Here is a 24,581-nt window from a genome sequence, read left to right on the forward strand (position 1 = left end):
AACTGCTAACTTTTACCCCACCTATTTTACAACAAAAACTCACCCATTGCTCCCCTTCTCTATCCCGTCTAACTCGTCTAACTGTGGCCCTACATTGCTCCCATCTCCCACCGTCCCCCCTCCGCTGAATACAGCAACAACCCCCGGCACCTGCCCCACCCTCAAGTCCATCACCCCCCCCTGCTCCGGACTCCGGACCGGGGACGCTTCATCCCCAAAGAGAAAGTCCGACTCTCCCTCCATCATCCAGCTTTGGGCCATCCCTGGGAGGTCAAGCTCAGCGAGGGGTCTAAAAGATGAGGAAGATGGAGCCCACGAGGGCCCCGCTGCCTCCCCATCCCCCCGCACTGCCCCCCCCCCCTTTTTACCACCCCTCCTCCACCTGCTGTCCACCACCTTCTTTGGCCTCTTGCACGGAGGATCATTCATAAAAGGACTTCGATATCCAACGTCACACACCGTTCCTTCCTTCTCCTTTGCCTTCCCCATTTCCTTTTCTACCAAATTCCTCACCATCCCTCTCAACTCCTCCAGCCTTTCCTTCGACACTCCACTCCCCTCCCAATTCTTCACCCCCCTTCGCCTTTCCGTCTCTCCTTCCGGTTCTTTCTCCAAACCCTCCTCCACCTCCTTTCTCTCCACTGTTGTCTCCTCTGGTCTCTCGCCTCTCACCATCTCCTCACTCTCCTCCATCCTCGTCGCAGTCTTCTTCTTCTTTTTCTTCTTCTTTTCTCCTTCCACCTCCTTCCCTTCCTCTATTCCGACCACCTCTCCTTCCATCCCGTTCTCCTCTCCTTCTGTACCGACCACCTCTCCTTCTGTCCCATCCATCTCTCCTTCCATCCCGGCCACCTCTCCTTCTGTCCCGGCCTCCTCTCCTACTATCCCGTCCACCTCTCCTTCTGTCCCCGCACTCTCCTTTTCTTCTCCTTTCTCCGACTCCTTCTGTGCAGTCCTTCCGCCTGTGTCTTCCGGCTCTTGTCTTCCTCCATCCCCCGCTCTCGCTCCCCCCCCAGCTGCAGACGCGTATGACCTCCGCCGAGCCGGGCAGTCCCGCCACAGGTGCGCTACCGAGCCACACCCGTGGCATTTCTTCGGCTCGGCACAGTCCCTGGCCTCGTGCTCCTCTGAACCACAGAACCTGCACCTCCTGGCTTCACACGAGGCCAGGGTATGGCCATAGGCCATACACCGCCTGCAGAACGGAGGCTGACGGGCATAAAACAATGTCCCCCTGTCAGCCCCCAGGGAGAACATTGCTGGAGGATGGAGGTAACCCCCAACCCCTTTGGGTCCTCCCTGAGGAGTGCCTGAAAACACCTCCTCCCAGTCCAAAACCCCAGGGAGTCCCTGAGGAGCCTTGCCGAAGAAACGTTTTCCATAAACCTCCCCAGGAATGCCCTCACCTCCTCGTCCTTGACGTGGGGATTATAAATGTTTACAGTCACCAGTCTAAAATTATTCTTGGCCAGGCTTGTGACCTCATAATTGCATATAGGGCTCTCACCTCCCGCAGCCCTCACCTTCTTCATGATGTCCTCATGCACCTCCTCTGTAAAAAATGTAACATCAAAGGCTTTCTCCGACGGGTTATCCTGAAAGCACATAACATCTTTGACTGCCAACTTTAGCTCCCCCATCAAGACAGCTCTGCCAAACTTCTCTCTCACGAACGGCTCTGAGTCCATTTTGCTCCATGCAAACCTTACAGTGTTCGCAATCCCAATCCCTGGAAACATTCTTCTTGGTACATCTCTCGCCATTTTCTCAGTTTTCAAGCTCTCTTCAAAAAAGGAAGAAGCCTCTTGCAGACCGGGAACGCCAAAAAACAATTTCTACGCCACAAAACAATAAACCTTCCTCCCTCCGGACTTCCTTCGACCTTTTGGCTCAGCGGGCTCTGGGACACCTCGGTGTCAAGCTTGATCTGAGCCAAAAGGCCGAGAAGCGATAACCCACAAATGGAACCCTGAAACCGCCGGACCCCCGGGGGTCTCGACAGACCTCAGCGGGTGGGTTGGCAAAAGCCAGCTCCTCTCTCCCTCCAACCCCCACTCAACCAACCAACCAACCAACCAACCACCGTTTCCCTGGCAACAAACAGGCAGGTGTTTTTTGGAAAAAGTCGCTAATGCGTCTTTAAGTCACTATCCTGGCCCATCTCTGTCAATTTCCCTTGAAACAAGATACCGGGCTCTGCAAGAAGCAAAGCCGCTCCAAAAATACGTTGAACTCGTAAGTGTTCCTCTCCACGGAAGTCTTTAGTAAAAGGCGAAAGGCTTGTGCGTAATGAAGAGAAACCAGAGTCATATGGAAGTCAAGAGGTCGGGGCCCGAGACACACTCTGTGCACTCTAGGCAGGGTTCCCGCGGGTGCTCCCGGAACCCACTCTTCCAAGTTTTCGAGGGCTGTCTGTGGATAAAAAGAAGGTCACAGACACAGAGGCACAGAGAGACAGAGAGAGAGAGAGAGAGAGAGAGAGAGAGAGAGAGAGAGAGAGAGAGAGAGAGAGAGAGAGAGAGAGAGAGAGAGAGAGAGAGAGAGAGAGAGAGAGAGAGAGACACACACACACACAATCCTGGCCCCAATTCTTTTTTTTTTTTTTTTTTTTTTTTTTTTTTTAAGTAAAATGGCGGGAAACGGGGGACCCCATTGAAGAGCGCTTCGCCTTTCTTTCAGTTTGAATGTTTCTTTCCTTCTCTTCTTCTGCTAGCTAGCCAGCTAGCTAGCTAGCCAGCTGTTTACAGAGCTTTGTGAATTTGCATTTTTCCTTGACAACGGAAGAAAAGTGTTGCACCGTTCCCGGAGGTACTGCAATACCGGGTCGATGCGTGGAGCGGACGGAGCAAGCCCCATTTCCGACTCCCTGTTCGAAAAATCCATTTAATATGTAGTCCCCCGATGGGGGACGTATCAGATATTAAACTGATAAGAACAGATTTTTACAAAATATATTTATTATCTTCAAACACCAAACAATACACTTTCACAATTCCATCAACTTAAATATCCAAATACACCACACTACAAATAATCATTCCATAACTAATAAACTATTTACCAAATCCAAATTACCAAACAATAATCTTCATTATCCCATTAACTTAAATATCTTCTATCAACCAAACACAAAAAATCAGTCCAAAACTGCTAACTTTTACCCCACCTATTTTACAACAAAAACTCACCCATTGCTCCCCTTCTCTATCCCGTCTAACTCGTCTAACTGTGGCCCTACATTGCTCCCATCTCCCACCGTCCCCCCTCCGCTGAATACAGCAACAACCCCCGGCACCTGCCCCACCCTCAAGTCCATCACCCCCCCCTGCTCCGGACTCCGGACCGGGGACGCTTCATCCCCAAAGAGAAAGTCCGACTCTCCCTCCATCATCCAGCTTTGGGCCATCCCTGGGAGGTCAAGCTCAGCGAGGGGTCTAAAAGATGAGGAAGATGGAGCCCACGAGGGCCCCGCTGCCTCCCCATCCCCCCGCACTGCCCCCCCCCCCTTTTTACCACCCCTCCTCCACCTGCTGTCCACCACCTTCTTTGGCCTCTTGCACGGAGGATCATTCATAAAAGGACTTCGATATCCAACGTCACACACCGTTCCTTCCTTCTCCTTTGCCTTCCCCATTTCCTTTTCTACCAAATTCCTCACCATCCCTCTCAACTCCTCCAGCCTTTCCTTCGACACTCCACTCCCCTCCCAATTCTTCACCCCCCTTCGCCTTTCCGTCTCTCCTTCCGGTTCTTTCTCCAAACCCTCCTCCACCTCCTTTCTCTCCACTGTTGTCTCCTCTGGTCTCTCGCCTCTCACCATCTCCTCACTCTCCTCCATCCTCGTCGCAGTCTTCTTCTTCTTTTTCTTCTTCTTTTCTCCTTCCACCTCCTTCCCTTCCTCTATTCCGACCACCTCTCCTTCCATCCCGTTCTCCTCTCCTTCTGTACCGACCACCTCTCCTTCTGTCCCATCCATCTCTCCTTCCATCCCGGCCACCTCTCCTTCTGTCCCGGCCTCCTCTCCTACTATCCCGTCCACCTCTCCTTCTGTCCCCGCACTCTCCTTTTCTTCTCCTTTCTCCGACTCCTTCTGTGCAGTCCTTCCGCCTGTGTCTTCCGGCTCTTGTCTTCCTCCATCCCCCGCTCTCGCTCCCCCCCCAGCTGCAGACGCGTATGACCTCCGCCGAGCCGGGCAGTCCCGCCACAGGTGCGCTACCGAGCCACACCCGTGGCATTTCTTCGGCTCGGCACAGTCCCTGGCCTCGTGCTCCTCTGAACCACAGAACCTGCACCTCCTGGCTTCACACGAGGCCAGGGTATGGCCATAGGCCATACACCGCCTGCAGAACGGAGGCTGACGGGCATAAAACAATGTCCCCCTGTCAGCCCCCAGGGAGAACATTGCTGGAGGATGGAGGTAACCTCCCAACCCCTTTGGGTCCTCCCTGAGGAGTGCCTGAAAACACCTCCTCCCAGTCCAAAACCCCAGGGAGTCCCTGAGGAGCCTTGCCGAAGAAACGTTTTCCATAAACCTCCCCAGGAATGCCCTCACCTCCTCGTCCTTGACGTGGGGATTATAAATGTTTACAGTCACCAGTCTAAAATTATTCTTGGCCAGGCTTGTGACCTCATAATTGCATATAGGGCTCTCACCTCCCGCAGCCCTCACCTTCTTCATGATGTCCTCATGCACCTCCTCTGTAAAAAATGTAACATCAAAGGCTTTCTCCGACGGGTTATCCTGAAAGCACATAACATCTTTGACTGCCAACTTTAGCTCCCCCATCAAGACAGCTCTGCCAAACTTCTCTCTCACGAACGGCTCTGAGTCCATTTTGCTCCATGCAAACCTTACAGTGTTCGCAATCCCAATCCCTGGAAACATTCTTCTTGGTACATCTCTCGCCATTTTCTCAGTTTTCAAGCTCTCTTCAAAAAAGGAAGAAGCCTCTTGCAGACCGGGAACGCCAAAAAACAATTTCTACGCCACAAAACAATAAACCTTCCTCCCTCCGGACTTCCTTCGACCTTTTGGCTCAGCGGGCTCTGGGACACCTCGGTGTCAAGCTTGATCTGAGCCAAAAGGCCGAGAAGCGATAACCCACAAATGGAACCCTGAAACCGCCGGACCCCCGGGGGTCTCGACAGACCTCAGCGGGTGGGTTGGCAAAAGCCAGCTCCTCTCTCCCTCCAACCCCCACTCAACCAACCAACCAACCAACCAACCACCGTTTCCCTGGCAACAAACAGGCAGGTGTTTTTTGGAAAAAGTCGCTAATGCGTCTTTAAGTCACTATCCTGGCCCATCTCTGTCAATTTCCCTTGAAACAAGATACCGGGCTCTGCAAGAAGCAAAGCCGCTCCAAAAATACGTTGAACTCGTAAGTGTTCCTCTCCACGGAAGTCTTTAGTAAAAGGCGAAAGGCTTGTGCGTAATGAAGAGAAACCAGAGTCATATGGAAGTCAAGAGGTCGGGGCCCGAGACACACTCTGTGCACTCTAGGCAGGGTTCCCGCGGGTGCTCCCGGAACCCACTCTTCCAAGTTTTCGAGGGCTGTCTGTGGATAAAAAGAAGGTCACAGACACAGAGGCACAGAGAGAGAGAGAGAGACAGAGAGAGAGAGAGAGAGAGAGAGAGAGAGAGAGAGAGAGAGAGAGAGAGAGAGAGAGAGAGAGAGAGAGAGAGACACACACACACAATCCACACACACCAATCCTCAATTTTTTTTTTTTTTTTTTTTTTTTTTTTAAGTAAAATGGCGGGAAACGGGGGACCCCATTGAAGAGCGCTTCGCCTTTCTTTCAGTTTGAATGTTTCTTTCCTTCTCTTCTTCTGCTAGCTAGCCAGCTAGCTAGCTAGCCAGCTGTTTACAGAGCTTTGTGAATTTGCATTTTTCCTTGACAACGGAAGAAAAGTGTTGCACCGTTCCCGGAGGTACTGCAATACCGGGTCGATGCGTGGAGCGGACGGAGCAAGCCCCATTTCCGACTCCCTGTTCGAAAAATCCATTTAATATGTAGTCCCCCGATGGGGGACGTATCAGATATTAAACTGATAAGAACAGATTTTTACAAAATATATTTATTATCTTCAAACACCAAACAATACACTTTCACAATTCCATCAACTTAAATATCCAAATACACCACACTACAAATAATCATTCCATAACTAATAAACTATTTACCAAATCCAAATTACCAAACAATAATCTTCATTATCCCATTAACTTAAATATCTTCTATCAACCAAACACAAAAAATCAGTCCAAAACTGCTAACTTTTACCCCACCTATTTTACAACAAAAACTCACCCATTGCTCCCCTTCTCTATCCCGTCTAACTCGTCTAACTGTGGCCCTACATTGCTCCCATCTCCCACCGTCCCCCCTCCGCTGAATACAGCAACAACCCCCGGCACCTGCCCCACCCTCAAGTCCATCACCCCCCCCTGCTCCGGACTCCGGACCGGGGACGCTTCATCCCCAAAGAGAAAGTCCGACTCTCCCTCCATCATCCAGCTTTGGGCCATCCCTGGGAGGTCAAGCTCAGCGAGGGGTCTAAAAGATGAGGAAGATGGAGCCCACGAGGGCCCCGCTGCCTCCCCATCCCCCCGCACTGCCCCCCCCCCCTTTTTACCACCCCTCCTCCACCTGCTGTCCACCACCTTCTTTGGCCTCTTGCACGGAGGATCATTCATAAAAGGACTTCGATATCCAACGTCACACACCGTTCCTTCCTTCTCCTTTGCCTTCCCCATTTCCTTTTCTACCAAATTCCTCACCATCCCTCTCAACTCCTCCAGCCTTTCCTTCGACACTCCACTCCCCTCCCAATTCTTCACCCCCCTTCGCCTTTCCGTCTCTCCTTCCGGTTCTTTCTCCAAACCCTCCTCCACCTCCTTTCTCTCCACTGTTGTCTCCTCTGGTCTCTCGCCTCTCACCATCTCCTCACTCTCCTCCATCCTCGTCGCAGTCTTCTTCTTCTTTTTCTTCTTCTTTTCTCCTTCCACCTCCTTCCCTTCCTCTATTCCGACCACCTCTCCTTCCATCCCGTTCTCCTCTCCTTCTGTACCGACCACCTCTCCTTCTGTCCCATCCATCTCTCCTTCCATCCCGGCCACCTCTCCTTCTGTCCCGGCCTCCTCTCCTACTATCCCGTCCACCTCTCCTTCTGTCCCCGCACTCTCCTTTTCTTCTCCTTTCTCCGACTCCTTCTGTGCAGTCCTTCCGCCTGTGTCTTCCGGCTCTTGTCTTCCTCCATCCCCCGCTCTCGCTCCCCCCCCAGCTGCAGACGCGTATGACCTCCGCCGAGCCGGGCAGTCCCGCCACAGGTGCGCTACCGAGCCACACCCGTGGCATTTCTTCGGCTCGGCACAGTCCCTGGCCTCGTGCTCCTCTGAACCACAGAACCTGCACCTCCTGGCTTCACACGAGGCCAGGGTATGGCCATAGGCCATACACCGCCTGCAGAACGGAGGCTGACGGGCATAAAACAATGTCCCCCTGTCAGCCCCCAGGGAGAACATTGCTGGAGGATGGAGGTAACCTCCCAACCCCTTTGGGTCCTCCCTGAGGAGTGCCTGAAAACACCTCCTCCCAGTCCAAAACCCCAGGGAGTCCCTGAGGAGCCTTGCCGAAGAAACGTTTTCCATAAACCTCCCCAGGAATGCCCTCACCTCCTCGTCCTTGACGTGGGGATTATAAATGTTTACAGTCACCAGTCTAAAATTATTCTTGGCCAGGCTTGTGACCTCATAATTGCATATAGGGCTCTCACCTCCCGCAGCCCTCACCTTCTTCATGATGTCCTCATGCACCTCCTCTGTAAAAAATGTAACATCAAAGGCTTTCTCCGACGGGTTATCCTGAAAGCACATAACATCTTTGACTGCCAACTTTAGCTCCCCCATCAAGACAGCTCTGCCAAACTTCTCTCTCACGAACGGCTCTGAGTCCATTTTGCTCCATGCAAACCTTACAGTGTTCGCAATCCCAATCCCTGGAAACATTCTTCTTGGTACATCTCTCGCCATTTTCTCAGTTTTCAAGCTCTCTTCAAAAAAGGAAGAAGCCTCTTGCAGACCGGGAACGCCAAAAAACAATTTCTACGCCACAAAACAATAAACCTTCCTCCCTCCGGACTTCCTTCGACCTTTTGGCTCAGCGGGCTCTGGGACACCTCGGTGTCAAGCTTGATCTGAGCCAAAAGGCCGAGAAGCGATAACCCACAAATGGAACCCTGAAACCGCCGGACCCCCGGGGGTCTCGACAGACCTCAGCGGGTGGGTTGGCAAAAGCCAGCTCCTCTCTCCCTCCAACCCCCACTCAACCAACCAACCAACCAACCAACCACCGTTTCCCTGGCAACAAACAGGCAGGTGTTTTTTGGAAAAAGTCGCTAATGCGTCTTTAAGTCACTATCCTGGCCCATCTCTGTCAATTTCCCTTGAAACAAGATACCGGGCTCTGCAAGAAGCAAAGCCGCTCCAAAAATACGTTGAACTCGTAAGTGTTCCTCTCCACGGAAGTCTTTAGTAAAAGGCGAAAGGCTTGTGCGTAATGAAGAGAAACCAGAGTCATATGGAAGTCAAGAGGTCGGGGCCCGAGACACACTCTGTGCACTCTAGGCAGGGTTCCCGCGGGTGCTCCCGGAACCCACTCTTCCAAGTTTTCGAGGGCTGTCTGTGGATAAAAAGAAGGTCACAGACACAGAGGCACAGAGAGACAGAGAGAGAGAGAGAGAGAGAGAGAGAGAGAGAGAGAGAGAGAGAGAGAGAGAGAGAGAGAGAGAGAGAGAGAGAGAGAGAGAGAGAGAGAGAGAGACACACACACACACAATCCTGGCCCCAATTCTTTTTTTTTTTTTTTTTTTTTTTTTTTTAAGTAAAATGGCGGGAAACGGGGGACCCCATTGAAGAGCGCTTCGCCTTTCTTTCAGTTTGAATGTTTCTTTCCTTCTCTTCTTCTGCTAGCTAGCCAGCTAGCTAGCTAGCCAGCTGTTTACAGAGCTTTGTGAATTTGCATTTTTCCTTGACAACGGAAGAAAAGTGTTGCACCGTTCCCGGAGGTACTGCAATACCGGGTCGATGCGTGGAGCGGACGGAGCAAGCCCCATTTCCGACTCCCTGTTCGAAAAATCCATTTAATATGTAGTCCCCCGATGGGGGACGTATCAGATATTAAACTGATAAGAACAGATTTTTACAAAATATATTTATTATCTTCAAACACCAAACAATACACTTTCACAATTCCATCAACTTAAATATCCAAATACACCACACTACAAATAATCATTCCATAACTAATAAACTATTTACCAAATCCAAATTACCAAACAATAATCTTCATTATCCCATTAACTTAAATATCTTCTATCAACCAAACACAAAAAATCAGTCCAAAACTGCTAACTTTTACCCCACCTATTTTACAACAAAAACTCACCCATTGCTCCCCTTCTCTATCCCGTCTAACTCGTCTAACTGTGGCCCTACATTGCTCCCATCTCCCACCGTCCCCCCTCCGCTGAATACAGCAACAACCCCCGGCACCTGCCCCACCCTCAAGTCCATCACCCCCCCCTGCTCCGGACTCCGGACCGGGGACGCTTCATCCCCAAAGAGAAAGTCCGACTCTCCCTCCATCATCCAGCTTTGGGCCATCCCTGGGAGGTCAAGCTCAGCGAGGGGTCTAAAAGATGAGGAAGATGGAGCCCACGAGGGCCCCGCTGCCTCCCCATCCCCCCGCACTGCCCCCCCCCCCTTTTTACCACCCCTCCTCCACCTGCTGTCCACCACCTTCTTTGGCCTCTTGCACGGAGGATCATTCATAAAAGGACTTCGATATCCAACGTCACACACCGTTCCTTCCTTCTCCTTTGCCTTCCCCATTTCCTTTTCTACCAAATTCCTCACCATCCCTCTCAACTCCTCCAGCCTTTCCTTCGACACTCCACTCCCCTCCCAATTCTTCACCCCCCTTCGCCTTTCCGTCTCTCCTTCCGGTTCTTTCTCCAAACCCTCCTCCACCTCCTTTCTCTCCACTGTTGTCTCCTCTGGTCTCTCGCCTCTCACCATCTCCTCACTCTCCTCCATCCTCGTCGCAGTCTTCTTCTTCTTTTTCTTCTTCTTTTCTCCTTCCACCTCCTTCCCTTCCTCTATTCCGACCACCTCTCCTTCCATCCCGTTCTCCTCTCCTTCTGTACCGACCACCTCTCCTTCTGTCCCATCCATCTCTCCTTCCATCCCGGCCACCTCTCCTTCTGTCCCGGCCTCCTCTCCTACTATCCCGTCCACCTCTCCTTCTGTCCCCGCACTCTCCTTTTCTTCTCCTTTCTCCGACTCCTTCTGTGCAGTCCTTCCGCCTGTGTCTTCCGGCTCTTGTCTTCCTCCATCCCCCGCTCTCGCTCCCCCCCCAGCTGCAGACGCGTATGACCTCCGCCGAGCCGGGCAGTCCCGCCACAGGTGCGCTACCGAGCCACACCCGTGGCATTTCTTCGGCTCGGCACAGTCCCTGGCCTCGTGCTCCTCTGAACCACAGAACCTGCACCTCCTGGCTTCACACGAGGCCAGGGTATGGCCATAGGCCATACACCGCCTGCAGAACGGAGGCTGACGGGCATAAAACAATGTCCCCCTGTCAGCCCCCAGGGAGAACATTGCTGGAGGATGGAGGTAACCTCCCAACCCCTTTGGGTCCTCCCTGAGGAGTGCCTGAAAACACCTCCTCCCAGTCCAAAACCCCAGGGAGTCCCTGAGGAGCCTTGCCGAAGAAACGTTTTCCATAAACCTCCCCAGGAATGCCCTCACCTCCTCGTCCTTGACGTGGGGATTATAAATGTTTACAGTCACCAGTCTAAAATTATTCTTGGCCAGGCTTGTGACCTCATAATTGCATATAGGGCTCTCACCTCCCGCAGCCCTCACCTTCTTCATGATGTCCTCATGCACCTCCTCTGTAAAAAATGTAACATCAAAGGCTTTCTCCGACGGGTTATCCTGAAAGCACATAACATCTTTGACTGCCAACTTTAGCTCCCCCATCAAGACAGCTCTGCCAAACTTCTCTCTCACGAACGGCTCTGAGTCCATTTTGCTCCATGCAAACCTTACAGTGTTCGCAATCCCAATCCCTGGAAACATTCTTCTTGGTACATCTCTCGCCATTTTCTCAGTTTTCAAGCTCTCTTCAAAAAAGGAAGAAGCCTCTTGCAGACCGGGAACGCCAAAAAACAATTTCTACGCCACAAAACAATAAACCTTCCTCCCTCCGGACTTCCTTCGACCTTTTGGCTCAGCGGGCTCTGGGACACCTCGGTGTCAAGCTTGATCTGAGCCAAAAGGCCGAGAAGCGATAACCCACAAATGGAACCCTGAAACCGCCGGACCCCCGGGGGTCTCGACAGACCTCAGCGGGTGGGTTGGCAAAAGCCAGCTCCTCTCTCCCTCCAACCCCCACTCAACCAACCAACCAACCAACCAACCACCGTTTCCCTGGCAACAAACAGGCAGGTGTTTTTTGGAAAAAGTCGCTAATGCGTCTTTAAGTCACTATCCTGGCCCATCTCTGTCAATTTCCCTTGAAACAAGATACCGGGCTCTGCAAGAAGCAAAGCCGCTCCAAAAATACGTTGAACTCGTAAGTGTTCCTCTCCACGGAAGTCTTTAGTAAAAGGCGAAAGGCTTGTGCGTAATGAAGAGAAACCAGAGTCATATGGAAGTCAAGAGGTCGGGGCCCGAGACACACTCTGTGCACTCTAGGCAGGGTTCCCGCGGGTGCTCCCGGAACCCACTCTTCCAAGTTTTCGAGGGCTGTCTGTGGATAAAAAGAAGGTCACAGACACAGAGGCACAGAGAGAGAGAGAGAGAGAGAGAGAGAGAGAGAGAGAGAGAGAGAGAGAGAGAGAGAGAGAGAGAGAGAGAGAGAGAGAGAGAGAGAGAGAGAGAGAGAGACACACACACACACAATCCTGGCCCCAATTCTTTTTTTTTTTTTTTTTTTTTTTTTTTAAGTAAAATGGCGGGAAACGGGGGACCCCATTGAAGAGCGCTTCGCCTTTCTTTCAGTTTGAATGTTTCTTTCCTTCTCTTCTTCTGCTAGCTAGCCAGCTAGCTAGCTAGCCAGCTGTTTACAGAGCTTTGTGAATTTGCATTTTTCCTTGACAACGGAAGAAAAGTGTTGCACCGTTCCCGGAGGTACTGCAATACCGGGTCGATGCGTGGAGCGGACGGAGCAAGCCCCATTTCCGACTCCCTGTTCGAAAAATCCATTTAATATGTAGTCCCCCGATGGGGGACGTATCAGATATTAAACTGATAAGAACAGATTTTTACAAAATATATTTATTATCTTCAAACACCAAACAATACACTTTCACAATTCCATCAACTTAAATATCCAAATACACCACACTACAAATAATCATTCCATAACTAATAAACTATTTACCAAATCCAAATTACCAAACAATAATCTTCATTATCCCATTAACTTAAATATCTTCTATCAACCAAACACAAAAAATCAGTCCAAAACTGCTAACTTTTACCCCACCTATTTTACAACAAAAACTCACCCATTGCTCCCCTTCTCTATCCCGTCTAACTCGTCTAACTGTGGCCCTACATTGCTCCCATCTCCCACCGTCCCCCCTCCGCTGAATACAGCAACAACCCCCGGCACCTGCCCCACCCTCAAGTCCATCACCCCCCCCTGCTCCGGACTCCGGACCGGGGACGCTTCATCCCCAAAGAGAAAGTCCGACTCTCCCTCCATCATCCAGCTTTGGGCCATCCCTGGGAGGTCAAGCTCAGCGAGGGGTCTAAAAGATGAGGAAGATGGAGCCCACGAGGGCCCCGCTGCCTCCCCATCCCCCCGCACTGCCCCCCCCCCCCTTTTTACCACCCCTCCTCCACCTGCTGTCCACCACCTTCTTTGGCCTCTTGCACGGAGGATCATTCATAAAAGGACTTCGATATCCAACGTCACACACCGTTCCTTCCTTCTCCTTTGCCTTCCCCATTTCCTTTTCTACCAAATTCCTCACCATCCCTCTCAACTCCTCCAGCCTTTCCTTCGACACTCCACTCCCCTCCCAATTCTTCACCCCCCTTCGCCTTTCCGTCTCTCCTTCCGGTTCTTTCTCCAAACCCTCCTCCACCTCCTTTCTCTCCACTGTTGTCTCCTCTGGTCTCTCGCCTCTCACCATCTCCTCACTCTCCTCCATCCTCGTCGCAGTCTTCTTCTTCTTTTTCTTCTTCTTTTCTCCTTCCACCTCCTTCCCTTCCTCTATTCCGACCACCTCTCCTTCCATCCCGTTCTCCTCTCCTTCTGTACCGACCACCTCTCCTTCTGTCCCATCCATCTCTCCTTCCATCCCGGCCACCTCTCCTTCTGTCCCGGCCTCCTCTCCTACTATCCCGTCCACCTCTCCTTCTGTCCCCGCACTCTCCTTTTCTTCTCCTTTCTCCGACTCCTTCTGTGCAGTCCTTCCGCCTGTGTCTTCCGGCTCTTGTCTTCCTCCATCCCCCGCTCTCGCTCCCCCCCCAGCTGCAGACGCGTATGACCTCCGCCGAGCCGGGCAGTCCCGCCACAGGTGCGCTACCGAGCCACACCCGTGGCATTTCTTCGGCTCGGCACAGTCCCTGGCCTCGTGCTCCTCTGAACCACAGAACCTGCACCTCCTGGCTTCACACGAGGCCAGGGTATGGCCATAGGCCATACACCGCCTGCAGAACGGAGGCTGACGGGCATAAAACAATGTCCCCCTGTCAGCCCCCAGGGAGAACATTGCTGGAGGATGGAGGTAACCTCCCAACCCCTTTGGGTCCTCCCTGAGGAGTGCCTGAAAACACCTCCTCCCAGTCCAAAACCCCAGGGAGTCCCTGAGGAGCCTTGCCGAAGAAACGTTTTCCATAAACCTCCCCAGGAATGCCCTCACCTCCTCGTCCTTGACGTGGGGATTATAAATGTTTACAGTCACCAGTCTAAAATTATTCTTGGCCAGGCTTGTGACCTCATAATTGCATATAGGGCTCTCACCTCCCGCAGCCCTCACCTTCTTCATGATGTCCTCATGCACCTCCTCTGTAAAAAATGTAACATCAAAGGCTTTCTCCGACGGGTTATCCTGAAAGCACATAACATCTTTGACTGCCAACTTTAGCTCCCCCATCAAGACAGCTCTGCCAAACTTCTCTCTCACGAACGGCTCTGAGTCCATTTTGCTCCATGCAAACCTTACAGTGTTCGCAATCCCAATCCCTGGAAACATTCTTCTTGGTACATCTCTCGCCATTTTCTCAGTTTTCAAGCTCTCTTCAAAAAAGGAAGAAGCCTCTTGCAGACCGGGAACGCCAAAAAACAATTTCTACGCCACAAAACAATAAACCTTCCTCCCTCCGGACTTCCTTCGACCTTTTGGCTCAGCGGGCTCTGGGACACCTCGGTGTCAAGCTTGATCTGAGCCAAAAGGCCGAGAAGCGATAACCCACAAATGGAACCCTGAAACCGCCGGACCCCCGGGGGTCTCGACAGACCTCAGCGGGTGGGTTGGCAAAAGCCAGCTCCTCTCTCCCTCCAACCCCCACTCAACCAACCAACCAACCAACCAACCACCGTTTCCCTGGCAACAAACAGGCAGGTGTTTTTTGGAAAAAGTCGCTAATGCGTCTTTAAGTCACTATCCTGGCCCATCTCTGTCAATTTCCCTTGAAACAAGATACCGGGCTCTGCAAGAAGCAAAGCCGCTCCAAAAATACGTTGAACTCGTAAGTGTTCCTCTCCACGGAAGTCTTTAGTAAAAGGCGAAAGGCTTGTGCGTAATGAAGAGAAACCAGAGTCATATGGAAGTCAAGAGGTCGGGGCCCGAGACACACTCTGTGCACTCTAGGCAGGGTTCCCGCGGGTGCTCCCGGAACCCACTCTTCCAAGTTTTCGAGGGCTGTCTGTGGATAAAAAGAAGGTCACAGACACAGAGGCACAGAGAGACAGAGAGAGAGAGAGAGAGAGAGAGAGAGAGAGAGAGAGAGAGAGAGAGAGAGAGAGAGAGAGAGAGAGAGAGAGAGAGAGAGAGAGAGAGAGAGAGAGACACACACACACACAATCCTGGCCCCAATTCTTTTTTTTTTTTTTTTTTTTTTTTTTTTTTTAAGTAAAATGGCGGGAAACGGGGGACCCCATTGAAGAGCGCTTCGCCTTTCTTTCAGTTTGAATGTTTCTTTCCTTCTCTTCTTCTGCTAGCTAGCCAGCTAGCTAGCTAGCCAGCTGTTTACAGAGCTTTGTGAATTTGCATTTTTCCTTGACAACGGAAGAAAAGTGTTGCACCGTTCCCGGAGGTACTGCAATACCGGGTCGATGCGTGGAGCGGACGGAGCAAGCCCCATTTCCGACTCCCTGTTCGAAAAATCCATTTAATATGTAGTCCCCCGATGGGGGACGTATCAGATATTAAACTGATAAGAACAGATTTTTACAAAATATATTTATTATCTTCAAACACCAAACAATACACTTTCACAATTCCATCAACTTAAATATCCAAATACACCACACTACAAATAATCATTCCATAACTAATAAACTATTTACCAAATCCAAATTACCAAACAATAATCTTCATTATCCCATTAACTTAAATATCTTCTATCAACCAAACACAAAAAATCAGTCCAAAACTGCTAACTTTTACCCCACCTATTTTACAACAAAAACTCACCCATTGCTCCCCTTCTCTATCCCGTCTAACTCGTCTAACTGTGGCCCTACATTGCTCCCATCTCCCACCGTCCCCCCTCCGCTGAATACAGCAACAACCCCCGGCACCTGCCCCACCCTCAAGTCCATCACCCCCCCCTGCTCCGGACTCCGGACCGGGGACGCTTCATCCCCAAAGAGAAAGTCCGACTCTCCCTCCATCATCCAGCTTTGGGCCATCCCTGGGAGGTCAAGCTCAGCGAGGGGTCTAAAAGATGAGGAAGATGGAGCCCACGAGGGCCCCGCTGCCTCCCCATCCCCCCGCACTGCCCCCCCCCCCTTTTTACCACCCCTCCTCCACCTGCTGTCCACCACCTTCTTTGGCCTCTTGCACGGAGGATCATTCATAAAAGGACTTCGATATCCAACGTCACACACCGTTCCTTCCTTCTCCTTTGCCTTCCCCATTTCCTTTTCTACCAAATTCCTCACCATCCCTCTCAACTCCTCCAGCCTTTCCTTCGACACTCCACTCCCCTCCCAATTCTTCACCCCCCTTCGCCTTTCCGTCTCTCCTTCCGGTTCTTTCTCCAAACCCTCCTCCACCTCCTTTCTCTCCACTGTTGTCTCCTCTGGTCTCTCGCCTCTCACCATCTCCTCACTCTCCTCCATCCTCGTCGCAGTCTTCTTCTTCTTTTTCTTCTTCTTTTCTCCTTCCACCTCCTTCCCTTCCTCTATTCCGACCACCTCTCCTTCCATCCCGTTCTCCTCTCCTTCTGTACCGACCACCTCTCCTTCTGTCCCATCCATCTCTCCTTCCATCCCGGCCACCTCTCCTTCTGTCCCGGCCTCCTCTCCTACTATCCCGTCCACCTCTCCTTCTGTCCCCGCACTCTCCTTTTCTTCTCCTTTCTCCGACTCCTTCTGTGCAGTCCTTCCGCCTGTGTCTTCCGGCTCTTGTCTTCCTCCATCCCCCGCTCTCGCTCCCCCCCCAGCTGCAGACGCGTATGACCTCCGCCGAGCCGGGCAGTCCCGCCACAGGTGCGCTACCGAGCCACACCCGTGGCATTTCTTCGGCTCGGCACAGTCCCTGGCCTCGTGCTCCTCTGAACCACAGAACCTGCACCTCCTGGCTTCACACGAGGCCAGGGTATGGCCATAGGCCATACACCGCCTGCAGAACGGAGGCTGACGGGCATAAAACAATGTCCCCCTGTCAGCCCCCAGGGAGAACATTGCTGGAGGATGGAGGTAACCTCCCAACCCCTTTGGGTCCTCCCTGAGGAGTGCCTGAAAACACCTCCTCCCAGTCCAAAACCCCAGGGAGTCCCTGAGGAGCCTTGCCGAAGAAACGTTTTCCATAAACCTCCCCAGGAATGCCCTCACCTCCTCGTCCTTGACGTGGGGATTATAAATGTTTACAGTCACCAGTCTAAAATTATTCTTGGCCAGGCTTGTGACCTCATAATTGCATATAGGGCTCTCACCTCCCGCAGCCCTCACCTTCTTCATGATGTCCTCATGCACCTCCTCTGTAAAAAATGTAACATCAAAGGCTTTCTCCGACGGGTTATCCTGAAAGCACATAACATCTTTGACTGCCAACTTTAGCTCCCCCATCAAGACAGCTCTGCCAAACTTCTCTCTCACGAACGGCTCTGAGTCCATTTTGCTCCATGCAAACCTTACAGTGTTCGCAATCCCAATCCCTGGAAACATTCTTCTTGGTACATCTCTCGCCATTTTCTCAGTTTTCAAGCTCTCTTCAAAAAAGGAAGAAGCCTCTTGCAGACCGGGAACGCCAAAAAACAATTTCTACGCCACAAAACAATAAACCTTCCTCCCTCCGGACTTCCTTCGACCTTTTGGCTCAGCGGGCTCTGGGACACCTCGGTGTCAAGCTTGATCTGAGCCAAAAGGCCGAGAAGCGATAACCCACAAATGGAACCCTGAAACCGCCGGACCCCCGGGGGTCTCGACAGACCTCAGCGGGTGGGTTGGCAAAAGCCAGCTCCTCTCTCCCTCCAACCCCCACTCAACCAACCAACCAACCAACCAACCACCGTTTCCCTGGCAACAAACAGGCAGGTGTTTTTTGGAAAAAGTCGCTAATGCGTCTTTAAGTCACTATCCTGGCCCATCTCTGTCAATTTCCCTTGAAACAAGATACCGGGCTCTGCAAGAAGCAAAGCCGCTCCAAAAATACGTTGAACTCGTAAGTGTTCCTCTCCACGGAAGTCTTTAGTAAAAGGCGAAAGGCTTGTGCGTAATGAAGAGAAACCAGAGTCATATGGAAGTCAAGAGGTCGGGGCCCGAGACACACTCTGTGCACTCTAGGCAGGGTTCCCGCGGGTGCTCCCGGAACCCACTCTTCCAAGTTTTCGAGGGCTGTCTGTGGATAAAAAGAAGGTCACAGACACAGAGGCACAGAGAGACAGAGAGAGAGAGAGAGAGAGAGAGAGAGAGAGAGAGAGAGAGAGAGAGAGAGAGAGAGAGAGAGAGAGAGAGAGAGAGAGAGAGAGAGAGAGAGAGAGAGAGAGAGACACACACACACACAATCCTGGCCCCAATTCTTTTTTTTTTTTTTTTTTTTTTTTTTTTTTAAGTAAAATGGCGGGAAACGGGGGACCCCATTGAAGAGCGCTTCGCCTTTCTTTCAGTTTGAATGTTTCTTTCCTTCTCTTCTTCTGCTAGCTAGCCAGCTAGCTAGCTAGCCAGCTGTTTACAGAGCTTTGTGAATTTGCATTTTTCCTTGACAACGGAAGAAAAGTGTTGCACCGTTCCCGGAGGTACTGCAATACCGGGTCGATGCGTGGAGCGGACGGAGCAAGCCCCATTTCCGACTCCCTGTTCGAAAAATCCATTTAATATGTAGTCCCCCGATGGGGGACGTATCAGATATTAAACTGATAAGAACAGATTTTTACAAAATATATTTATTATCTTCAAACACCAAACAATACACTTTCACAATTCCATCAACTTAAATATCCAAATACACCACACTACAAATAATCATTCCATAACTAATAAACTATTTACCAAATCCAAATTACCAAACAATAATCTTCATTATCCCATTAACTTAAATATCTTCTATCAACCAAACACAAAAAATCAGTCCAAAACTGCTAACTTTTACCCCACCTATTTTACAACAAAAACTCACCCATTGCTCCCCTTCTCTATCCCGTCTAACTCGTCTAACTGTGGCCCTACATTGCTCCCATCTCCCACCGTCCCCCCTCCGCTGAATACAGCAACAACCCCCGGCACCTGCCCCACCCTCAAGTCCATCACCCCCCCCTGCTCCGGACTCCGGACCGGGGACGCTTCATCCCCAAAGAGAAAGTCCGACTCTCCCTCCATCATCCAGCTTTGGGCCATCCCTGGGAGGTCAAGCTCAGCGAGGGGTCTAAAAGATGAGGAAGATGGAGCCCACGAGGGCCCCGCTGCCTCCCCATCCCCCCGCACTGCCCCCCCCCCCTTTTTACCACCCCTCCTCCACCTGCTGTCCACCACCTTCTTTGGCCTCTTGCACGGAGGATCATTCATAAAAGGACTTCGATATCCAACGTCACACACCGTTCCTTCCTTCTCCTTTGCCTTCCCCATTTCCTTTTCTACCAAATTCCTCACCATCCCTCTCAACTCCTCCAGCCTTTCCTTCGACACTCCACTCCCCTCCCAATTCTTCACCCCCCTTCGCCTTTCCGTCTCTCCTTCCGGTTCTTTCTCCAAACCCTCCTCCACCTCCTTTCTCTCCACTGTTGTCTCCTCTGGTCTCTCGCCTCTCACCATCTCCTCACTCTCCTCCATCCTCGTCGCAGTCTTCTTCTTCTTTTTCTTCTTCTTTTCTCCTTCCACCTCCTTCCCTTCCTCTATTCCGACCACCTCTCCTTCCATCCCGTTCTCCTCTCCTTCTGTACCGACCACCTCTCCTTCTGTCCCATCCATCTCTCCTTCCATCCCGGCCACCTCTCCTTCTGTCCCGGCCTCCTCTCCTACTATCCCGTCCACCTCTCCTTCTGTCCCCGCACTCTCCTTTTCTTCTCCTTTCTCCGACTCCTTCTGTGCAGTCCTTCCGCCTGTGTCTTCCGGCTCTTGTCTTCCTCCATCCCCCGCTCTCGCTCCCCCCCCAGCTGCAGACGCGTATGACCTCCGCCGAGCCGGGCAGTCCCGCCACAGGTGCGCTACCGAGCCACACCCGTGGCATTTCTTCGGCTCGGCACAGTCCCTGGCCTCGTGCTCCTCTGAACCACAGAACCTGCACCTCCTGGCTTCACACGAGGCCAGGGTATGGCCATAGGCCATACACCGCCTGCAGAACGGAGGCTGACGGGCATAAAACAATGTCCCCCTGTCAGCCCCCAGGGAGAACATTGCTGGAGGATGGAGGTAACCTCCCAACCCCTTTGGGTCCTCCCTGAGGAGTGCCTGAAAACACCTCCTCCCAGTCCAAAACCCCAGGGAGTCCCTGAGGAGCCTTGCCGAAGAAACGTTTTCCATAAACCTCCCCAGGAATGCCCTCACCTCCTCGTCCTTGACGTGGGGATTATAAATGTTTACAGTCACCAGTCTAAAATTATTCTTGGCCAGGCTTGTGACCTCATAATTGCATATAGGGCTCTCACCTCCCGCAGCCCTCACCCTTCATGATGTCCTCATGCACCTCCTCTGTAAAAAATGTAACATCAAAGGCTTTCTCCGACGGGTTATCCTGAAAGCACATAACATCTTTGACTGCCAACTTTAGCTCCCCCATCAAGACAGCTCTGCCAAACTTCTCTCTCACGAACGGCTCTGAGTCCATTTTGCTCCATGCAAACCTTACAGTGTTCGCAATCCCAATCCCTGGAAACATTCTTCTTGGTACATCTCTCGCCATTTTCTCAGTTTTCAAGCTCTCTTCAAAAAAGGAAGAAGCCTCTTGCAGACCGGGAACGCCAAAAAACAATTTCTACGCCACAAAACAATAAACCTTCCTCCCTCCGGACTTCCTTCGACCTTTTGGCTCAGCGGGCTCTGGGACACCTCGGTGTCAAGCTTGATCTGAGCCAAAAGGCCGAGAAGCGATAACCCACAAATGGAACCCTGAAACCGCCGGACCCCCGGGGGTCTCGACAGACCTCAGCGGGTGGGTTGGCAAAAGCCAGCTCCTCTCTCCCTCCAACCCCCACTCAACCAACCAACCAACCAACCAACCACCGTTTCCCTGGCAACAAACAGGCAGGTGTTTTTTGGAAAAAGTCGCTAATGCGTCTTTAAGTCACTATCCTGGCCCATCTCTGTCAATTTCCCTTGAAACAAGATACCGGGCTCTGCAAGAAGCAAAGCCGCTCCAAAAATACGTTGAACTCGTAAGTGTTCCTCTCCACGGAAGTCTTTAGTAAAAGGCGAAAGGCTTGTGCGTAATGAAGAGAAACCAGAGTCATATGGAAGTCAAGAGGTCGGGGCCCGAGACACACTCTGTGCACTCTAGGCAGGGTTCCCGCGGGTGCTCCCGGAACCCACTCTTCCAAGTTTTCGAGGGCTGTCTGTGGATAAAAAGAAGGTCACAGACACAGAGGCACAGAGAGACAGAGAGAGAGAGAGAGAGAGAGAGAGAGAGAGAGAGAGAGAGAGAGAGAGAGAGAGAGAGAGAGAGAGAGAGAGAGAGAGAGAGAGAGAGAGAGAGAGAGAGAGAGAGAGAGACACACACACACACAATCCTGGCCCCAATTCTTTTTTTTTTTTTTTTTTTTTTTTTTTTTAAGTAAAATGGCGGGAAACGGGGGACCCCATTGAAGAGCGCTTCGCCTTTCTTTCAGTTTGAATGTTTCTTTCCTTCTCTTCTTCTGCTAGCTAGCCAGCTAGCTAGCTAGCCAGCTGTTTACAGAGCTTTGTGAATTTGCATTTTTCCTTGACAACGGAAGAAAAGTGTTGCACCGTTCCCGGAGGTACTGCAATACCGGGTCGATGCGTGGAGCGGACGGAGCAAGCCCCATTTCCGACTCCCTGTTCGAAAAATCCATTTAATATGTAGTCCCCCGATGGGGGACGTATCAGATATTAAACTGATAAGAACAGATTTTTACAAAATATATTTATTATCTTCAAACACCAAACAATACACTTTCACAATTCCATCAACTTAAATATCCAAATACACCACACTACAAATAATCATTCCATAACTAATAAACTATTTACCAAATCCAAATTACCAAACAATAATCTTCATTATCCCATTAACTTAAATATCTTCTATCAACCAAACACAAAAAATCAGTCCAAAACTGCTAACTTTTACCCCACCTATTTTACAACAAAAACTCACCCATTGCTCCCCTTCTCTATCCCGTCTAACTCGTCTAACTGTGGCCCTACATTGCTCCCATCTCCCACCGTCCCCCCTCCGCTGAATACAGCAACAACCCCCGGCACCTGCCCCACCCTCAAGTCCATCACCCCCCCCTGCTCCGGACTCCGGACCGGGGACGCTTCATCCCCAAAGAGAAAGTCCGACTCTCCCTCCATCATCCAGCTTTGGGCCATCCCTGGGAGGTCAAGCTCAGCGAGGGGTCTAAAAGATGAGGAAGATGGAGCCCACGAGGGCCCCGCTGCCTCCCCATCCCCCCGCACTGCCCCCCCCCCCTTTTTACCACCCCTCCTCCACCTGCTGTCCACCACCTTCTTTGGCCTCTTGCACGGAGGATCATTCATAAAAGGACTTCGATATCCAACGTCACACACCGTTCCTTCCTTCTCCTTTGCCTTCCCCATTTCCTTTTCTACCAAATTCCTCACCATCCCTCTCAACTCCTCCAGCCTTTCCTTCGACACTCCACTCCCCTCCCAATTCTTCACCCCCCTTCGCCTTTCCGTCTCTCCTTCCGGTTCTTTCTCCAAACCCTCCTCCACCTCCTTTCTCTCCACTGTTGTCTCCTCTGGTCTCTCGCCTCTCACCATCTCCTCACTCTCCTCCATCCTCGTCGCAGTCTTCTTCTTCTTTTTCTTCTTCTTTTCTCCTTCCACCTCCTTCCCTTCCTCTATTCCGACCACCTCTCCTTCCATCCCGTTCTCCTCTCCTTCTGTACCGACCACCTCTCCTTCTGTCCCATCCATCTCTCCTTCCATCCCGGCCACCTCTCCTTCTGTCCCGGCCTCCTCTCCTACTATCCCGTCCACCTCTCCTTCTGTCCCCGCACTCTCCTTTTCTTCTCCTTTCTCCGACTCCTTCTGTGCAGTCCTTCCGCCTGTGTCTTCCGGCTCTTGTCTTCCTCCATCCCCCGCTCTCGCTCCCCCCCCAGCTGCAGACGCGTATGACCTCCGCCGAGCCGGGCAGTCCCGCCACAGGTGCGCTACCGAGCCACACCCGTGGCATTTCTTCGGCTCGGCACAGTCCCTGGCCTCGTGCTCCTCTGAACCACAGAACCTGCACCTCCTGGCTTCACACGAGGCCAGGGTATGGCCATAGGCCATACACCGCCTGCAGAACGGAGGCTGACGGGCATAAAACAATGTCCCCCTGTCAGCCCCCAGGGAGAACATTGCTGGAGGATGGAGGTAACCTCCCAACCCCTTTGGGTCCTCCCTGAGGAGTGCCTGAAAACACCTCCTCCCAGTCCAAAACCCCAGGGAGTCCCTGAGGAGCCTTGCCGAAGAAACGTTTTCCATAAACCTCCCCAGGAATGCCCTCACCTCCTCGTCCTTGACGTGGGGATTATAAATGTTTACAGTCACCAGTCTAAAATTATTCTTGGCCAGGCTTGTGACCTCATAATTGCATATAGGGCTCTCACCTCCCGCAGCCCTCACCTTCTTCATGATGTCCTCATGCACCTCCTCTGTAAAAAATGTAACATCAAAGGCTTTCTCCGACGGGTTATCCTGAAAGCACATAACATCTTTGACTGCCAACTTTAGCTCCCCCATCAAGACAGCTCTGCCAAACTTCTCTCTCACGAACGGCTCTGAGTCCATTTTGCTCCATGCAAACCTTACAGTGTTCGCAATCCCAATCCCTGGAAACATTCTTCTTGGTACATCTCTCGCCATTTTCTCAGTTTTCAAGCTCTCTTCAAAAAAGGAAGAAGCCTCTTGCAGACCGGGAACGCCAAAAAACAATTTCTACGCCACAAAACAATAAACCTTCCTCCCTCCGGACTTCCTTCGACCTTTTGGCTCAGCGGGCTCTGGGACACCTCGGTGTCAAGCTTGATCTGAGCCAAAAGGCCGAGAAGCGATAACCCACAAATGGAACCCTGAAACCGCCGGACCCCCGGGGGTCTCGACAGACCTCAGCGGGTGGGTTGGCAAAAGCCAGCTCCTCTCTCCCTCCAACCCCCACTCAACCAACCAACCAACCAACCAACCACCGTTTCCCTGGCAACAAACAGGCAGGTGTTTTTTGGAAAAAGTCGCTAATGCGTCTTTAAGTCACTATCCTGGCCCATCTCTGTCAATTTCCCTTGAAACAAGATACCGGGCTCTGCAAGAAGCAAAGCCGCTCCAAAAATACGTTGAACTCGTAAGTGTTCCTCTCCACGGAAGTCTTTAGTAAAAGGCGAAAGGCTTGTGCGTAATGAAGAGAAACCAGAGTCATATGGAAGTCAAGAGGTCGGGGCCCGAGACACACTCTGTGCACTCTAGGCAGGGTTCCCGCGGGTGCTCCCGGAACCCACTCTTCCAAGTTTTCGAGGGCTGTCTGTGGATAAAAAGAAGGTCACAGACACAGAGGCACAGAGAGACAGAGAGAGAGAGAGAGAGAGAGAGAGAGAGAGAGAGAGAGAGAGAGAGAGAGAGAGAGAGAGAGAGAGAGAGAGAGAGAGAGAGAGAGAGAGAGAGAGACACACACACACACAATCCTGGCCCCAATTCTTTTTTTTTTTTTTTTTTTT

General features: G+C 51.6%; 8 non-coding genes and 7 pseudogenes across 8 annotated transcripts; all 15 read right to left on the reverse strand.

The window, feature by feature from the left end:
• Positions 1-2,192: 2,192 nt before the first annotated feature.
• Positions 2,193-2,309, reverse strand: LOC139398008 (U5 spliceosomal RNA). The gene has a single exon (XR_011631291.1). It is a non-coding gene; the product is annotated as a U5 spliceosomal RNA (small nuclear RNA).
• A 477-nt stretch (positions 2,310-2,786) lies between these two features.
• Positions 2,787-2,955, reverse strand: LOC139397987 (U2 spliceosomal RNA; annotated as a pseudogene).
• A 2,383-nt stretch (positions 2,956-5,338) lies between these two features.
• LOC139398009 (U5 spliceosomal RNA) lies at positions 5,339-5,455 on the reverse strand. The gene has a single exon (XR_011631292.1). It is a non-coding gene; the product is annotated as a U5 spliceosomal RNA (small nuclear RNA).
• Positions 5,456-5,913: 458 nt separating this feature from the next.
• Positions 5,914-6,082, reverse strand: LOC139397988 (U2 spliceosomal RNA; annotated as a pseudogene).
• A 2,383-nt stretch (positions 6,083-8,465) lies between these two features.
• On the reverse strand, positions 8,466-8,582 carry LOC139398010 (U5 spliceosomal RNA). The gene has a single exon (XR_011631293.1). It is a non-coding gene; the product is annotated as a U5 spliceosomal RNA (small nuclear RNA).
• A 466-nt stretch (positions 8,583-9,048) lies between these two features.
• LOC139397989 (U2 spliceosomal RNA) lies at positions 9,049-9,217 on the reverse strand (annotated as a pseudogene).
• A 2,383-nt stretch (positions 9,218-11,600) lies between these two features.
• Positions 11,601-11,717, reverse strand: LOC139398011 (U5 spliceosomal RNA). The gene has a single exon (XR_011631294.1). It is a non-coding gene; the product is annotated as a U5 spliceosomal RNA (small nuclear RNA).
• Positions 11,718-12,178: 461 nt separating this feature from the next.
• On the reverse strand, positions 12,179-12,347 carry LOC139397990 (U2 spliceosomal RNA; annotated as a pseudogene).
• A 2,384-nt stretch (positions 12,348-14,731) lies between these two features.
• On the reverse strand, positions 14,732-14,848 carry LOC139398012 (U5 spliceosomal RNA). The gene has a single exon (XR_011631295.1). It is a non-coding gene; the product is annotated as a U5 spliceosomal RNA (small nuclear RNA).
• Positions 14,849-15,319: 471 nt separating this feature from the next.
• LOC139397991 (U2 spliceosomal RNA) lies at positions 15,320-15,488 on the reverse strand (annotated as a pseudogene).
• Positions 15,489-17,871: 2,383 nt separating this feature from the next.
• On the reverse strand, positions 17,872-17,988 carry LOC139398013 (U5 spliceosomal RNA). Its single transcript, XR_011631296.1, has one exon. It is a non-coding gene; the product is annotated as a U5 spliceosomal RNA (small nuclear RNA).
• A 478-nt stretch (positions 17,989-18,466) lies between these two features.
• LOC139397993 (U2 spliceosomal RNA) lies at positions 18,467-18,635 on the reverse strand (annotated as a pseudogene).
• Positions 18,636-21,016: 2,381 nt separating this feature from the next.
• Positions 21,017-21,133, reverse strand: LOC139398014 (U5 spliceosomal RNA). The gene has a single exon (XR_011631297.1). It is a non-coding gene; the product is annotated as a U5 spliceosomal RNA (small nuclear RNA).
• A 483-nt stretch (positions 21,134-21,616) lies between these two features.
• LOC139397994 (U2 spliceosomal RNA) lies at positions 21,617-21,785 on the reverse strand (annotated as a pseudogene).
• Positions 21,786-24,168: 2,383 nt separating this feature from the next.
• On the reverse strand, positions 24,169-24,285 carry LOC139398015 (U5 spliceosomal RNA). Its single transcript, XR_011631298.1, has one exon. It is a non-coding gene; the product is annotated as a U5 spliceosomal RNA (small nuclear RNA).
• Positions 24,286-24,581: the final 296 nt, after the last annotated feature.

Source organism: Oncorhynchus clarkii, unplaced genomic scaffold, assembly GCF_045791955.1.
Source record: "Oncorhynchus clarkii lewisi isolate Uvic-CL-2024 unplaced genomic scaffold, UVic_Ocla_1.0 unplaced_contig_13504_pilon_pilon, whole genome shotgun sequence".
Classification (NCBI taxonomy): domain Eukaryota; kingdom Metazoa; phylum Chordata; class Actinopteri; order Salmoniformes; family Salmonidae; genus Oncorhynchus; species Oncorhynchus clarkii.